General features: G+C 34.6%; 1 long non-coding RNA gene across 2 annotated transcripts; it reads left to right on the top strand.

The window, feature by feature from the left end:
- Positions 1–204: 204 nt before the first annotated feature.
- On the top strand, positions 205–2,423 carry LOC107881215 (uncharacterized). 2 transcript variants are annotated; one of them, XR_001677878.2, is made up of 6 exons: positions 205–418; positions 665–754; positions 1,235–1,315; positions 1,607–1,693; positions 1,839–1,993; positions 2,101–2,423. It is a non-coding gene; the product is annotated as an uncharacterized LOC107881215 (long non-coding RNA). The 2 variants fall into 2 exon arrangements; XR_016127271.1 differs by having other exon boundaries at positions 205–754.
- Positions 2,424–8,335: the final 5,912 nt, after the last annotated feature.

Raw genomic sequence — 8,335 nt, 5'->3', positions numbered from 1 at the left:
TTTAAGGTGTAAAGCCGCGCGGCTATACTCTTTAAATGTATACGAATAATTTAAAATTTAACAGTATAGCCGAATAATTTAAAATTTAACAGTATAGCCGGTCGGCTATAGTTTCTAATATTTTAAAGATATAGCCGCGCGGCTCGACTCCTCAAATATATTCAAGACGAACACGACGCTTGCACTCGCAGAGGACGGAACTTGCTCTCGCAGTCACTGCTTCGTCCTCCGGGTTCGGCACCGGAAAAAAGACCCAACTCGCCTAGCTGCCCGCCTAGCGACCGCCTAGAGACCGCCTGCTGCTAACGACCGCCTAGAGACCGCCTAGCCGCCTAACGACCGCCTAGCCGCCTAGCGCCCGCCTAGCGCGCGTTCTTGAAGGGTTCAACGACAATTCACAAGATGCACATTCTTGAAGGTAATATTGGATATCCCACACTCGTAGTAGTAGTTCAGAACTTCAGATAGGTTGATATATAGTCAATATAATATTCTGACCATCTGTGAACTGTCGCGGGAATTTAAATCCCGTCAGCACTGACAGCATCAAGTCTTTTCGACAATTGACCTATTTTGCTTTTTACAAAATATAATCTCACATTAACTCAACAAATCTGACGTTTTGCGGTTCATAAACAACCTTTCTGATGACCCTCTGCTGAAGACGCTTGGGCCTAACTTCAGATCCTATTTCTATCGAGCTTTTCATCAGTTCAAGAGAGTCTTTGCAGAATTTAAAAGCTCTCACCATGAGGTATGTATCAAAAGTCCTTTGCTAATTGGTCTGTAACAGGTGTTGGAAAAGGAAAATATTTCTTCAATGTTCTTAGGAGGACACTGAGGCCACTCCTATGATACATCTTTATAGTTTTCTGCCATTAAGTCTGCTGTTGTTTATATTTGCATATCTCTTTACTTTTATAGAATAGTTTACAAATTTTGGTGGTTCGTTTTCTAATTTTCAAGAACTCTGAAGGCACGTGTAACTATATCACTTCAATCTTGAAGATGTTGAGCCACAAATCTTTGCAAAACTTAAACATGTAACGGATTGTCTCTTCCTACCTCCGAAATTATTAGTTGTAAAACACTGAGAATTACCATGACAGATGCTTGTATTACCCTAAATAATCTCATTTAGCAGGTTTTCTAACCATGAATGCATATGCTATATTGTTGAGGACTGCATCATTATGTACAATCACGATCGCCTAGGCCAATTTTCTTTATGCAGTTACAACATTTCATCAAAGAGAAACAGGAAAAGAATGAATTCAAAGCAGCTCTTGCAAATGAGGAATTAGTTTTCTTTATGGTATGTTGTCAATTTTCTTTCTTTTTAATTTTTTCTGTACTCTTTTCTGCCGCAACTTTTTTCTCAAGAAATATGTCCCATTTAAGTATTTTCTTGTGGCATCACAAGTAGTTGTGTTCAGCTTAGCTGATTGTGATGTCAAGTATTGTCGACCAACTGAAATTTTCTTTTGCTGTAACTTCTGCAAGATGGAATCTGTGTATTCACTATCTCAAGATTTTAGATTGGTATATAGTATATACTTTTTTGTAGTATAACAGTGATAATTCTCTTAGAATTTGCTTTCTCCAGTTTTTGTTTAGGGCAAAGATTCATGAAGTTCCCAAATTGTGAGGAAGGATCTCCTAAAATACCACTGCAATGTGCACATGTTATAAGGTACGGAATTACAGTCACTAATCATACTCACTTAGCCAGTTAGTGATTGGGGTGACCAGTCTAGAATTTTCAGATTCTTTATAGGGCATGTGTTTGGTGTCGTTTTTGACCATTGTGTGATGTTCTGAGCGAACTGTTTCCTCAGGTTCTAATTCTGCTGTGATATTTATTATGTGTATGATGGTCTGAGAGGGCTATTTCTGCTTTAAAGACTATTTTCAATCTCTATGTGATACGGTGGACGGTGGTAAAGACTTCTATTTGCTTGGTTCTGATTTTGAGAGCTATTTAGAGGCACAGGTAATTATTTCTGTTTACTTGGCAGTCCCAACCCGAAGCATATATATGCAGTTGGAGTATGGTGTTGTATAACTTACTATGGTGCATGGGATTTGAATCTGTCACAGGCTGCTGTTGATAAAGCATTTGCGGATCCAAATAAGTGGACTCAGATGAGCATCCTTAGCACAGCCGGGTTGGGGATATTTAGCAGCGACAGAACAATCCAAGACTACGTGGAGAAGACTTGGGGAATTGAACCGTGCAGATTCCCTTCTGATGGCTAGCTCCCCCTCACCCTCATCCACACCCCAGTAGCAACATTTTACAGATTTGAATGGAATGTATCGGAAAGAACTTAAATTCTCATTCCCCAACATCGCTTATATAAATAAAATAATTGAAGAAATAACTGTAGCCCAATGGGCTAAAGTGGTATTTTATCCCTAAACCCTTAAATGATATGACAAAATTTTATGGTTAATGAGTATAGCTGCGGTGTATAGCCGTTTGGCTACTCTCTTTAAATATTAGTACATTCAAATATTCTAAAAGTATAGCTGCGCGGCTATACGCTTTCAATATATTCAACTTGAACACTAAGCTTGCACTTGCAGGCATAGCCATTTCGCCTTATCAACTCAACCTTTGATTTGTTTTCCTCAGTTTCGGCTGTTTCGTCCTCCAAGTTCGGCACCAAAAAATGAGCCAACCCGCCTAGCCGCCTAGAAGAAGAGATCATGAGACTCTTAATTCCTCTAATTCCATTCCTCTCCATGCTTCCTGCCTTATTCTCCTCTCTCTCTTGGCTCTCTCCCAAACGACATGTTCAACTCACCACACCAACGACAAAGATGACAATTCCTCCCCTCTGCCAACTCCGAATGGAACTTGATTAATCTTTATGCATTCAATATTCATCCATTGATGGTGCTCCTCTCATATTTTATTTTCTTTAGTGACAAAATTATCTTTCTTTACCATATGAAAATAAATTCTGTAACAAGCGCTCTTGCTACAACACCCAAAAAAACAAAGCTATATGCTACTTCAATCTTTAGAATCAAGCCAATTCATTTATACACCCTGTTAGAGAGCTTTAATTCTCCTTATTTCTATTCCTGATAGTTTTTCTGAAATCCATTATTTTAGATGCACAGCCCTAACAGTTTAAGACTTTTCCTTGTATGTTTTTCTGGCTGTATGCTATATATTCCTTTTACTAAAGTTGCATTAAAGCATATCAGAATTTCCAGATTCATTAATAACCAAAACTTAATTATCAAAGCTTGTAATTCAATGTATGCATAACAAATTCATAAGTAAAAAATTAAAGCAGAAAGTGCACCTAGCAGATCAATTATGTTTAGTCATAAGAAGATAATCCAACAAAATGAAAAGAACGTGAAACCTGGGAGTAATAGGCTCCTTTAGATATGCTCGTATGCTTGATAATGGGCTTAAAGAACAAAAGAACATAACCAGACCCACCCTGGCACCCAGATCCGCCTAGCGCCGCCTAGACCTGCCTAGATCCGCCTAGCTCCGCCTTAGCGCCGCCAGACAAGCTTAGCGCTGCCTGACCCTAGGGCCGCCTGACCAGCCCAGGCTGCCTAGGCCGATTTTTCGTAATGCGACTATGGATTTTTCGTAATCTAGAAGCCTCTGCTTTTCATTTGCTACGAGTATATACACTTGCAATGAGAGAGAGAGAGAGAGAGAGAGAGAGATAGAATTAATATATGTTTACAGATTTTCTTCTCATTTCTTGCCGCCCCTTCTAACAACTTTAAACCCTTACTGTGCAGCAGCCTCCTCCGCCCACCCAAAACCCATCGCATCACCATCCCTCCTCCCCACCCTCTCACACTTTGCATAAAACTCTCTCTTTCTCTCTCTCTCTCTCTCTCTCGTTTGTGCAGCCATGTGTTTCCTACGTGTCTGTGTGTGGTGAGACTGCAATTTTGTGATTTGCCATATTCGTGCTCATATGGCCTTTTTATAATTTTGAAGGAAAAGTTAGGCATTTCTTTAAGGGTGTGATTTCCCCACTCCAATTTTATCCACTTACACTTCATTTTATAACTAAAAAAGTGGATAAAATTGGAGTGGGAAAATCATGCAAATAGTGTAGCCGAATGGCTATACTATGATTGTGCATTTTCAAAACAGTGTAGCCGTTTAGGAAAAGGAAGAAGGTTAAGCGGCTTTTCCCTAATTCTCCCTAAACCCTAAACCCTAAACCCTTCTCAAAGTATCGCCGCACGGCTATATTCAGTTTTTACCTAATTGTCTCTAAAAATAGTATCGCCGCACGCTATACTCAATTTTCCCTCAGTTTTTCTTTACTGTTGTTGTTTGGCCTACTCCTTTAATTTAATACATGTAATTAAGTAACATCTAAGCCTTTTTGAATTACTTTAATTAGTATAAATAGTATAATTATCAATTAGTATATAAAAAATTGTGGAAAGAGTCCACAAAATAATTAATTTCTATTTTACTAAGTCTTTTGTGAAATCGTTTGGGTGTCCTAATTAAATTTCTCCATAGCTCAAGAGCCCTATTCATTACTATTAGGCAATTACTAGAGCATCTATTGTCCCTTTTTCAATTTTTACTTTTCTAGAGTTATTACCCGTATAAAGATTCGAGCACCTTCACGTTTAATAATCGTACACACGTATTTCTCATCTTTAATGCACCTAATTTTTACAACAATTTCAATAAGACACACAAAATTCACGTATTATACAAATAATTCTCACATACGATTGAATAAAAATAATACAGATACTTTTAAGAACGTATAGCCGCACGGCTATACTCAGTTTTCCCCTAATTTTCTTAGTATAGCCGGCTGGCTATACTCTTTTTATGAAAATAATCTAAAACGAAAATAGTACACGTGGCGCATATGCCCTGTGCGTGTCTTTAAATACGTATATAAATAGTATAGCCGCACGGCTATAATGCATTTTTCAAAACGATTACTTTTTTCTTTTTTTTAGTTTTTTCTTGCCTACTTCTTTTATTTAATACATGTACTTAAGTAACATCTAAGCCTTTTTGAATTACTTAATTAGTAATTACAGTTTAATTATCAATTAGTATAAAAAAAAATTGTGGAAAAAGTCCACAAAATAATTAATTTCTATTTTACTAAGTCTTTTGTGAAATCATTTGGGTGTCCTAATTAAATTTCTCTATAGCCCAAGAGCCCTATTCATTACTATTAGGCCATTACTAGAGCATCTATTGTCCCTTTTTCATTTTTTACTTTTCTAGAGTTATTACCCGTATAAAGATTCTAGCACCTTCGCGTTTAATAATGAATTATATACGTACACACGTATTTCTCATCTTTAATACACCTAATTTTTACAACAATTTCAATAGGACACACAAAATTCACGTATTATATAAATAATTCTCATATACTATTGAATAAAAATAAAATACAAATTTTTAAGAAAGCATAGCCGCACGGCTATACTCAGTTTTTCCTAATTGTCTTCAAAATAGTACAGCTGGCCTGCTATACTCCTTTTTTAAAATAAAAAAAAATTAATTAATACAAAAATAGTATATGTGGCCCATATGCCCTGTGCGTGTCTTTATATACGTATATATATATATATATATATATATAGTTTAGCCGGCTTGCTATACTACATTCTTTTCTATTGTTTCAAAAAGAAATAGTATAGCCGCACGGCGATACTCCGTTTTCCCTCAGCTTTTCTTTATTTTTGTTTTTGGCCTACTTCTTTGATTTAATACATGTAATTTTGTAACATCTATGCCTTTTTGAATTACTTTAATTGGTAATTATAGTTTAATTATCAATTAGTATTAAAAAAAAATTGTGGAAAAAGTCCACAAAATGATTAATTTCAATTTTACTAAGTCTTTTGTGAAATTGTTTGGGTGTCCTAATTAAATTTCTCCATAGCCCAAGAGCCCTATCCATTACTATTAGGCCATTACTCGAGCACATATTGTCCCTTTTTCATTTTTTACTTTTCTAGAGTTATTACCCATATAAAGATTTTAGCACCTTTGCATTTAATAATGTCTTATATAAGTACGCACGTATTTCTCATCTTTTAATTTTTACAACAATTTCAATAAGACACACAAAATTCATGTACTAAACGAATAATTCTCATATACTATTGAATAAAAATAAAATAAGAAAGTATACCGCACGGCTATACGTTTTCACCTAATTGTCTTTAAAAATAGTATAGCCGTTAAAAACATTTATACTATATGCGCATATGCCCTGTGTATGTCCTTTATATAGTCCAGCCGGTCGGCTATACTAGATTCGTATTTTTTCACAAAAAACAAATAGTATAGCCGCACGGCTATCCTCTGTTTTCCCTCAGTTTTTCTTTACTTTTATTTGTTGGCCTACTTCTTTAATTTAATACATCTAATTAAGTAACATCTAAGCCTTTACGAATTACTTTAATTAGTAATTATAGTTTAATTACCAATTAGTATGTAAAAATGGTGGAAAAAGTCCACAAAATGATTAATTTCTATTTTACTATGTCGTTTGGGTGTCCCAATTAAATTTCTCCATAGCCCGAGATCCTTATCTATTACTATTAGGCCATTACTCGAGCATCTATTGTCCCTTTTTCATTTTTTACTTTTCTAGAGTTATTATCCCGTATAAAGATTCTAGCACCTTCGTGTTTAATAATGTCTTATATACGTACGCACGTATTTCTCATCTTTAATACACCTAATTTTTACAACAATTTCAATAAGACACACAAAATTCAAGTACTATATAAATAATTCTCACATACTATTGAATAAAAATAAAATACATACTTTTAAGCAAGTATAGCCGCACGGCTATACTCAGTTTTCCCCTAGCTGTCTTTAAAAAATACTATAGCCGTGAAAAACATTTAGCACGAAAATACTATACGTGGCGCATATGCCCTGTGCGTGTCCTTGTATATATATAGCCGCCCGGCTATACTAGATTCTTTCCTATTTTTTCAAAAAACAAATAGGCTATACTCTGTAGTTTTTCTTTACTTTTATTTGTTGGTCTACTTCTTTAATTTAATACATGTAATTAAGTAACATCTAAGCCTTTACGAATTAATTTAATTAGTAATTATAGTTTAATTACCAATTAGTATATAAAAAATTGTAGAAAAAGTCCACAAAATGATTAATTTCTATTTTACTATGTCTTTTATGAAATCGTTTGGGTGTCCCAATTAAATTTCTCCATATCCCAAGAGCCCTGTCCATTACTATTAGGCCATTACTCGAGCACATATTGTGTCTTTTTTAATTTTTTACTTTTCTAGAGTTATTACTCATATAAAGATTTTAGCACCTTCGCATTTAATAATGTCTTATATAAGTACGCATGTATTTCTCATCTTTAATACACATAATTTTTACAACAATTTCAATAAGACACACAAAATTCACGTACTAAACGAATAATTCTCACATACTATTGAATAAAAATAAAATACATGCTTTTAAGAAAGTATAGCCGCACGGCTATACTCAGTTTTCCCCTAATTGTCTTTAAAAATAGTATAGCCGTGAAAAACATTTAGCACGAAAATACTATACGTGGCGCATGTGCCCTGTGCGTGTCTTTATATACGTATATGTATAGTATAGCCGCCCGGCGATACTAGATTCTTTTCTATTTTTTGGAAAAACAAATAGTATAGCCGCACGGCTATACTCTGTTTTTCCCTCAGTTTTTCTTTACTTTTATTTGTTGGTCTACTTCTTTAATCTAATACATGTAATTAAGTAACATCTAATCCTTTACGAATTAATTTAATTAGTAATTATAGTTTAATTACCAATTAGTATATAAAAAATTGTGGAAAAAGTCCACAAAATGATTAATTTCTATTTTACTATGTCGTTTGGGTGTCCCAATTAAATTTCTCCATAGCCCGAGATCCTTATCTATTACTATTAGGCCATTACTCGAGCATCTATTGTCCCTTTTTCATTTTTTACTTTTCTAGAGTTATTGCCCGTATAAAGATTCTAGCACCTTCGTGTTTAATAATGTCTTATATACGTACGCATGTATTTCTCATCTTTAATACACCTAATTTTTACAAAAATTTCAATAAGACACACAAAATTCAAGTACTATACAAATAATTCTCACATACTATTGAATAAAAATAAAATACATACTTTTAAGAAAGTATAGCCGCACGGCTATACTCAGTTTTTCCCTAGCTGTCTTTAAAAAATACTACAGCCAGCCTGATATACTCCTTTAAAAAAAAAAACATGTAACACGAAAATAGTATACGTGCGCATATGTGTGTCTTTATATATATT

This window comes from Prunus mume, linkage group LG5 (genome assembly GCF_029339155.1).
Source record: "Prunus mume cultivar Tortuosa linkage group LG5, ASM2933915v1, whole genome shotgun sequence".
Lineage (NCBI taxonomy): Eukaryota > Viridiplantae > Streptophyta > Magnoliopsida > Rosales > Rosaceae > Prunus > Prunus mume.
Note: the sequence above shows the minus strand (reverse complement) of the source record. Positions and strands in the feature narration are given on the sequence as shown.